This window comes from Scyliorhinus canicula, chromosome 5 (assembly GCF_902713615.1).
Source record: "Scyliorhinus canicula chromosome 5, sScyCan1.1, whole genome shotgun sequence".
In the NCBI taxonomy this organism is placed as follows: domain Eukaryota; kingdom Metazoa; phylum Chordata; class Chondrichthyes; order Carcharhiniformes; family Scyliorhinidae; genus Scyliorhinus; species Scyliorhinus canicula.
This window is the reverse complement of record NC_052150.1, coordinates 224,416,485-224,424,404: the sequence shown is the minus strand read 5'-3', so window position 1 is coordinate 224,424,404 and position 7,920 is coordinate 224,416,485. Positions and strand designations below refer to the sequence as shown.

The 7,920-nt window shown below is 50.2% G+C and overlaps 1 non-coding gene across 1 annotated transcript; it reads left to right on the top strand.

The window, feature by feature from the left end:
• The first annotated feature begins 3,283 nt into the window (after positions 1–3,283).
• Positions 3,284–3,356, top strand: trnak-uuu. The gene has a single exon. It is a non-coding gene; the product is annotated as a tRNA-Lys (tRNA).
• The last annotated feature ends 4,564 nt before the right edge of the window (positions 3,357–7,920 follow it).

Genomic DNA, 7,920 nt, shown 5'->3' with positions numbered 1-7,920 from the left:
ATATGGAAACCTGTCGTCACCTATACCTTCTTCGGGCATTGTACCCGGGGAGAGAGAGAGAGAGAGTATATAATTAATGTGCTAACTGCTTATGCAAATATACTAATTTGGATGATGGAAATACACCCAATTTTATTATTCATTGGCAGGAAGAATTTATCCAAATGGCTCCCACATTTGAACCATGGCTTTGTGATGTCCCTATCTCTGTGATCATCATTGTGGATGTGGTAGTGTGCATCTGGACTTACAGGTAGTTCTGGAGGCAAAGCTGCTGATCCACTTTAATTTTTATTGAATTTAGGCTAACGATATACAATACAGACTTAGCACGAGGCTTTACATAGAACTATCTCTCTTCGTGTACTTTTGTCATGTGATGTTACATCGCTGATAATGTAGACAATATAGTTATATTTTAAAACATTTAGATTTTGGGCAGCATAGTAGCATTGTGGATAGCACAATTGCTTCACAGCTCCAGGGTCCCAGGTTCGATTCCCGGCTTGGGTCACTGTCTGTGCGGAGTCTGCACATCCTCCCCGTGTGTGCGTGGGTTTCCTCCGGGTGCTCCGGTTTCCTCCCACAGTCCAAAGATGTGCAAGTTAGGTGGATTGGCCATGATAAATTTCCCTTAGTGTCCAATATTTACCTTAGTGTTGGGTGGGGTTACTGGGGTAAAGGGGATAGGGTGGAGGTGTTGACTTTGGGTAGGATGCTCTTTCCAAGAGCCGGTGCAGACTCGATGGGCCGAATGGCCTCCTTTTGCATTGTAAATTCTATGAAAACCTTTCATTTCCAGGATGTGGGAGTCGCTGGCTACGGCAGGATTGTTACCCATCCCTAATTGCCCTTGGCAAGGTGGTGGTGAGCTGCCTTCTTGTACACCCACTGTGCTGTTAGGGAGGGAGTTCCAGGGTTTTGACCCAGTGAAGGAACAGCGATATATTCCCGAGTTCCCGAGAATTTCCAACCACTTCCAGAATTATTGCAATAATCAATAGTCTCTCCTTTGTGATGAAAATTCAGACCGGAACCTCTTGCCGGCTGATCATTAATCTGGTTCAAAGTAGATATGGAAATGGGAAAAGAGGAATAGAAAACACGGAGAAAGGATAATCTTCCATCTCATTAATAACTCCCAGACGCAATTCCTATAGGACAAACTCTTCCTTTTTCAACTCTTCTAATTTAAATATCTATAGAAACTTTTACTCTCTGTCTTTATACTTCTAGCTAGCTTTACAAAGAACAAAGAACAAAGAAAAGTACAGCACAGGAACAGGCCCTTCGGCCCTCCAAGCCCATGAAGACCATGCTGCCCGTCTAAACTAAAATCTTCTACACTTCCGGGATCCATATCCCTCTATTCCCATCCTATTCATGTATTTGTCAAGATGCCCCTTAAATGTCACTATTGTCCCTGCTTCCACCACCTCCTCCGGCAGCGAGTGCCAGGCACCCACTACCCTCTGTGTAAAAAACTCGTACATCTCCTCTAAACCTTGCCCCTCGCACCTTAAACCTATGTCCCCGAGTAATTGACCCCTCTACCCTGGGGAAAAGCCTCTGACTATCCACTCTGCCTATGCCCCTCATAATTTTGTAGACCTCTATCAGGTCGCCCCTCAACCTCCGTCGTTCCAGTGAGAACAAACCGAGTTTATTCAACCGTTCCTCATAGCTAACTCTCATAGCTTTCTCTCATACTCTAACTTTTCCCTCTTTATTAATCTGTTTCCTCATTCATTCCTGTTATTTATATTCCTTCCAGTATTTTGACCTGTCACTCATCTTTGAGCAGTTATATGCTTTACCTTTAAACTTGATACCATCTTGAATTGTTTAAGTTAGCCACAGATGTTGGGACCTTCCTTTGGAATTTTTCTTTCTCATTGGAATATATCTATTCTGCGCATTCTAAATGTCCCTTTAATGTCTGCCCCTGCATCTCGATTCACCTATCCCTTAACCTCATTTGCCAGGTCACTTCAGCTAGTTCTGCTTTCATGCCCTCGTAACCGTCCTTATTTAAGTTTGAAACACTAGTCTTTGACCCACTCTTATCTCCCTCAAACAAAATGTAAAATTCAGTCATGTTGTGATCGCTACTACTTAGGGGTGCCTTATCAGGTTAGCAATTATGCAGAGATTAAGGTTCTCATTTTCTTGCCTCTCCTTGCATATCTTGCAGTTGAATGGTGAGCCTTATTCACCATGAGTGAACACGTCTTGGCAGGACCGGAATATTCCGGCTTCGGGGGGGGGGGGGGGGGGGGGGTATTTTCCAGCCCCCTCCCCATGGTGTGTTTTCTGGAGGCAGAGACAGATCGGCGACAGGATTTCTTTGCCCTGCCAATGTCTCCAGCACTTTGGGTGGCTCACCCATCCCGGCTCCGGGAAATTTGCCATGGGGAGTCGCTTTCGCCGGGACTGGAAGATCGTACCAGCTGGAGAATCCTGCCCGAAGGGTTTGCCTCATACTTGTAATACATCTGCATGCCATGAATTAGTGTAGATGTTTAAAACAAAGTTTTCCCTTAGCGCATGAGAATCGCATCACATCCGGCTCACACTTTTGTGAAGGAAGTCCAAGTTGTCTGGTGTCAGTGGTTTTCCTTGTTGAACTCCTGCAGCACGTGAGAGGAGAGCAGGAGAATGGCAGCTTGCATCGGCACTCTGGACTGGCGAGGGTGAGTCAGTGAGGGGTGTGGGTGCTGAGTGGGGTTAGGCGTATGGAAGAGGGATCACCAGGAGGGCAGAAGGTGGGGTCCAGGCATGGAGAAGTGAGGTGGCAAAGGGGCAAAGGCCTGATGTCCTGAGTGGGTGGGTGGGGTGCAGCATGGGAGGGACAGTCAATCAGATTAAGAAAATGAGGGCCCGAGAGTAGGTCAGTACTGTCTAAATGTGTGTTCATCTCAGGGTGTTGCCTGACAGAATCCTTGTCGAGCTTCAAGTTCATTTACAGCGTTATCCCAGTGAGATTGATGTTGGACAATGTCCTTTACAATGAACAGTAGGGAAGTCAACTGAGCTGCCAGTGTCAGCCATGTCCCACAGAGTGGAGACGACAACATGTGACACTATGATGAACATTCAGCAAACAGTGAACTAAATACACAACATTGTTTCTTCCACAATAGAAAAAAAATCCCTAACTCCCCTGTGACCATCAACCACGAGGGGTGCAGCACATTTGGCTCTCTGGCGAAAGCTAATCTCAACAAATAATGATAATGCACGCAGGGGTAACGTGAAAACAACGTAGTGTGGATTATTTAGTGCCCGGATAGCTTAGTCAGTAGAGCATCAGACTTTTAATCTGAGGGTCCAGCGTTCAAGTCCCTTTTCGGGCGATACTTTTGTAGGCAGCACGGTAGCACAAGTGGATAGCATTGTGGCTTCACAGCGCCAGGGTCCCAGGTTCGATTCCCCGTCGGGTCACTGTCTGTGCGGAGTTTGCACGTTCTCCCCGTGTCTGTGTGGGTTTCCTCCGGGTGCTCCGGTTTCCTCCCACAGTCCAAAGACGTGCAGGTTAGGTGGATTGGCCATGATAAATTGTCCTTAGTTACGGGGATAGGGTGGAAGTGAGGGCTTAAGTGGGTCGGTGCAGACTCGATGGGCCGAATGGCCTGCTTCTGCACTGAATGTTGTATGTTCTAAAATTTTAATCCACCTGAATTATCAGCTGATGGCAGGTTTCACCGATGAAGGGCTTCCCCCTGCTGCGGAATGGCAGGTCGTTCCCAAGCTCACAGCCAGCACTTTGTAATTGTTTGGGACACGGGGAAAATCAAGAGAGCAGACATTGTGCACATGTCCAGTTACGCACCCCACCCTCCCCCCAAGGAGAATGGAGGAAGAAAGGGAGCAAGAGAGACTCGTGAACTACAATTTGAGTAAGTAGTTGAAAAGATAATGTCAAAGTGACAGCGATGGGCTAGATTTCATGTTACATTTGGCAAGTTGTGTTCCCAGACCGAAGACCACTGAGTGTATCCACACGCTATATTTAAAATGCGTGTTCCTTTGTCATTACACAATTTCCTGATCTGGATTTTGAGTTTTGATAGGTTAGTTACTCCTGGTACGATTGTGCTGTGTAGATGCCAACAGCGAATCATTCTCTTCAAAGCATATCCTTATCGTTCATTTTTCAAAGCCCTTCAGAGAGGGGCACTCTCTTAAAACTGGCTGTGAGTTTAAACATGGATCATTGAATGGCTACTCCGGAAGTAAGAGAGGGTGGAAGAAATAAACAGCTTTCAATTATATAACACCTTTCACCATCTCGATGTAACACAAAGAGTTAATAATAAACACGTTATCGGACCAACCTTCTTACCATCTTCAGCTGCTTCATCAATGAAATGAAATGAAAATCGCTTATTGTCACAGCTATGCTTCAATGACGTTACTGTGAAAAGCCCCTAGTCACTACATTCCAGCACCTGTTCGGGGAGGCTGGTATGGGAATTGAACCGTGCTGCTGGCCTGCCTTGGTCTGCTTTAAAAGCCAGCGATTTAGCCCAGCGTGCTAAACTAGCCCCTTCCCTCAATGACCTTCCTTCCATCATAAGGTTAGACGTGGGGATGTTTGCGGACGACTGCACAATATTCAGCACCATTTGCGACTCCTCAGATAATGAAGCAGTCCGTGTCCAAATGCAGCAAGACCTGGGCAATATCCAGGCTTGGGGCTGACAAGTGGCAAGTTACATTCGCGCCACACAAGTGCCAGGTAATGACCATGTCCTACAAGAGAGGATCTAACCATCGCCCTTTGACATTCAATGGCATTACCATCGCTGAATCTTCCACAATTAACATCCTGAAGGTTACCATTGCTCAGAAACTGAACTGAACTAGCCACATTAATACTGTGGCTACCAGGGCAGGTCAAAGGCTGGGAATACCACAATGAGTAACTCAGCTCCTGACCCCGCCAAAGCCTGCCCATTGTCTACAAGGCACAAGTCAGGAGTGTAATGGAATACTCCCCACTAGCCAGGATGAGTGCAGCTCCAACAACACTCAGGAAGCTCAACACCATCCAGGATAAAGCAACCCGTTTGATTGCTCCCCCTTCCACAAACATTCAAACCCCCTACCACCAACAAACAATGGGAGCCGTGTGTACCACCTACACCAGACACTGCAGGTTCTAAGACTAAGTTCCTTAGACAACACCTGCCAAACCCACAAACAGTATGATCTAGAAGGGTAAGAGCTTGATCGCTCCCCTTTGTTATGATCCCAGTTGGTGCTGAAGCTGGACAATATCCATGGTTCAAAGAACTGTGGGCAGGATTCTCCATTTGGGAGACTATGGGCTGGATTCTTCGATGCCTATGGTGCAATCACCTTTGGCGATTGGCCAAAGAATCCGCTTTGATGCCGAAATTGGGACGGCGCAGTTTTCCGGATGCTCCGCCCCCTCCAAAATGGCGTCAATCGGTGAGTACACCGCACGCTGTTGGGATGGACTCAGGATGTCACCTAAAGGCCCTCTCCAGATGTTCCGCGCCCGATGCTCCGCGCCCGATGCTCCGCGCCCGATGCTCCGTGCCCGATGCTCTGTGCCCGATGCTCTGTGCCCGATGCTCTGTGCCCGATGCTCCGCGCCCGATGCTCTGTGCCCGATGCTCCGCGCCCGATGCTCCGCGCCCGATGCTCCGCGCCCGATGCTCTGTGCCCCATGCTCCGCGCCCGATGGGCTGACTTCCAGATGGCGTGGGGCATGTGTGCACTGAGATTTCGTCAACCTCGTGTGGCGGCTGCGGGCTGTGTCTAGCGGCGTCACAGTCTGGGGGGGGGGAGCTTCGGCGGGGGCTGGGAGGGCTGGTGAGGGTGGTCCGGGGATGGGGAGGGGAGGTTATAGGGGGGCACTATCTGGCAGGCCAGGCCCGCACGCGGCCGGCGCCATGTTTGACGGCGTGACCACAGACCTGGCAATTCTCCGTCTGTATCTGCAGATCAAGCGGTGCGCCGGCTAAACCCCCACCAGGCAGAGCATCGGCACGGGGGCGGTGCCAACATTTTGGTGGTAAGACTAGACACATGCTCCAGAGATAGCCTCAAAATCAAAGAATCCAGCCCTAGGTTTTCCCGCCGGAGCTAAGCTGAACAATTGTGCGATCCACTTGTGGCCGTCAAGCCGGATGGTATTCATTGTTCCATGACATGCGAAACAGTGAACCCTGGTATCGGGCCGCCACCTTCAGCAGGTGGCCCCATAGCAACGTCTCGTGTCCAGCCACCGCACCACCCCATCCAGCCACCGCACCACCCCATCCCGCCAGCGCACCAGCCCATCCCGCCACCGCACCACCCCATCCCGCCAGCGCACCACCCCATCCAGCCACCGCACCACCCCATCCAGCCACCGCACCACCCCATCCCGCCAGCGCACCACCCCATCCAGCCACCGCACCACCCCATCCAGCCACCGCACCACCCCATCCCGCCAGCGCACCACCCCATCCAGCCACCGCACCACCCCATCCAGCCACCGCACCACCCCATCCAGCCACCGCACCACCCCATCCAGCCACCGCACCACCCCATCCCGCCACCGCACCACCCCATCCCGCCAGCGCACCACCCCATCCAGCCACCGCACCACCCCATCCCGCCAGCGCGTCCCTGCAACCCCCCCCCCCCCCCTCCCCCACCGCAAAGTGGAGCGTATTCCAGTACACTCCTGATTTATGCCTTGTAGATGGTGGACAGGCTTTTGGGGGAGTAAAGAGGTGAGTTACTCACCGGAGGATTCCGAGCCTTTGACCTGCCCTGGTAGCTACAGTATTAATGTGGCTGGGTCCAGTTCAGTTTCTGAGCAATGGTAACCCCCAGGGTGTTGATTGTGGGGGATTCAGCGATGGTAATGCCATTGAATGTCAAGGGGCTAATGGTTAAATCTTCTCTCGTAGGAGATGGTCATTGCCTGGCACTTCTGGAGAGCAACTGTTATTTGCCACTTGTCAGCCCAGCCTGGATATTGTCCATGTCTTGCTGCATTTGGACATGGACTGCTTCATTATCTGAGGAGTCGCGAATGGTGCTGAACATTGTGCAGTCATCCGCAAACATCCCCACTTCTGACCTTACGATGGAATGGAGGTCATTGAAGCAGCTAAAGATGGTTGGGCCTAGGACACGACCCTGAAGAACTCCTGCAGTGATGTTCCGGGACTTAGATGACTGACCTCCAACAACCACAACCATCTTCCTTTGTGCCAGGTATGACTCCAACCAGGGGACATTTTTCCCCCTGATTCCCATTGACTCCGGTTTAGCTCGGGCTCCTTGATGCCACATTTGGTAAAATGCTGCCCTGATGTCAAGGGCAGTCACTCTCACCTTCCCTCTGGAGTTCAGGTCTTTTGTCCATGTTTGAACCAAGGCTGTAATGAGGTCAGGAGCTGAGTGACCCTCACGGAACCCAAACTGAGTGTCCGTGAGCAGGTTATTGCTGAGTAAGTGCTGCTTGATAGTACTGTTGATGACTCCTTCCATTACTTACTGATGATGGAGAGTAGACTGATAGGGCGGTAATTGGCTGGGTTGGATTTGTCCTGTTTCCTGTGTACAGGACACACCTGGGCAATTTCCCACATTGCCGGGTAGATGCCAGTGTTGTAGCTGTACTGGAACAGCTTGGCTAGGGGTGCGGCAAGTTCTGGAGCCCAAGTCTTTGGGATATTGTCAGGGCCCATAGTCTTTGCAGTATCAAGTGCCTTAAGCTGTTTCTTGATATCACGTGGAGTGAATTGTATTGGCTGAACAAACAGCAAAGAACACTACAGGAACAGGCCCTTCAGCCCATCCAAGCTTGCACCAATCATGATGCCTATCTAAACTAAAACCTTCTGCACTTCTGTGATCCGTACCCCTCTATTCCCATCCTGTTCATGTATT